The 1,195-nt window shown below is 45.4% G+C and overlaps 1 pseudogene; it reads right to left on the reverse strand.

The window, feature by feature from the left end:
- Positions 1 to 432: 432 nt before the first annotated feature.
- LOC113224599 lies at positions 433 to 962 on the reverse strand (annotated as a pseudogene).
- Positions 963 to 1,195: the final 233 nt, after the last annotated feature.

The raw sequence follows: 1,195 nt of genomic DNA on the forward strand, positions 1-1,195 counted from the left end.
CTTTGTAGTACATCACAGATGATGTTCCTCAACAGGATGTGGAAAGCCACTGTATGCTTATTTTGAGACAGTCTTGCTCTGTGGCCCTGGCTGGAGTGCAGTGGCACAATCTAGGCTCACTGCAACTCCACCTCCCTAGTTCAAGCAATTCTCCTGCCTCAGCCTCCCTAGTAGCTGGGACTGTAGGTGCCCACCACGACACCTGGTTAATTTTTGTATTTTTTGTTTTTTATTAGTAGAGACGGGGTTTCACCATGTTGGCCAGGCTGATCTTGAACTCCTGACCTCAAGTGATCCTCCCACCTTGGCCTCCTAAAGTGCTGGGATTATAGGTGTGAGCCACCATACCTGGCCAACTGTATGCTTTTTTTTGTTTGTTTTTTAATGATTAATAGACTATTTAGGCAGGAGTACATATAGTCATCGACAGACTTAACATGAGAGATTAAATGTCTGACCCAATTTTCCTCCCCGGATGAGCTTTTCTTTCCTGTCCCTGTCAGTTTTGAAAACATGATAGCAGAAGAAGAGGGGTCCAAGTCCACACAGAGCTCCCAAGAGTGAGTTTTTAGGAGTGGGTCTGAAATTAGGATAGACATTTGCTGATCTTGCATAGGTCCAACGAATCAAGGCAGGATCTTCGAGGAGCCCTCTGCAGTTGGGGTGGTTGTACTGAAGCAGGTACTCTCGTTTCAGCCGGACTCTTATGGCCAATGGCTCAACTTGCGCCCGTCGGGTTTCTGGAGATATGTCGTATATGGCTGGGTTGAGGGCTGGGGGCAGAGTGGCCAGGCGCGATGGAGTATACTTTGGGAACGACATCTTGGTGACCCAGGGCACAACTGCACCTGCCACTGTATGCTTTTAAATGCCACAGAGAGTCCCATAGATGTACATTATTTTATTTAATCAGATCCCTGTTTTCATTTTTTGGTCACTACAAACAGGCTCTAGTGAAGTGTGTATGTATATATGTGTGTGTGTGTGTGTGTGTGTGTGTGTCTGTGTACACCTTTGTGTATGTGTGCATTTTGTTAGTTTGGACTCCTAGAAATGGAATTGTCAGACCAAAAGATACACTTTCCAAATAGGCTATCCCAGTGAATACAAGATAGAAGACTGCCCCTTTTCCCTCATTTTTACCAACACAGAATGTTAGCGGATTTGATGCTGTACAAATGCATAAGGACCAGTT

Source organism: Piliocolobus tephrosceles, unplaced genomic scaffold (assembly GCF_002776525.5).
Source record: "Piliocolobus tephrosceles isolate RC106 unplaced genomic scaffold, ASM277652v3 unscaffolded_45375, whole genome shotgun sequence".
NCBI lineage: Eukaryota > Metazoa > Chordata > Mammalia > Primates > Cercopithecidae > Piliocolobus > Piliocolobus tephrosceles.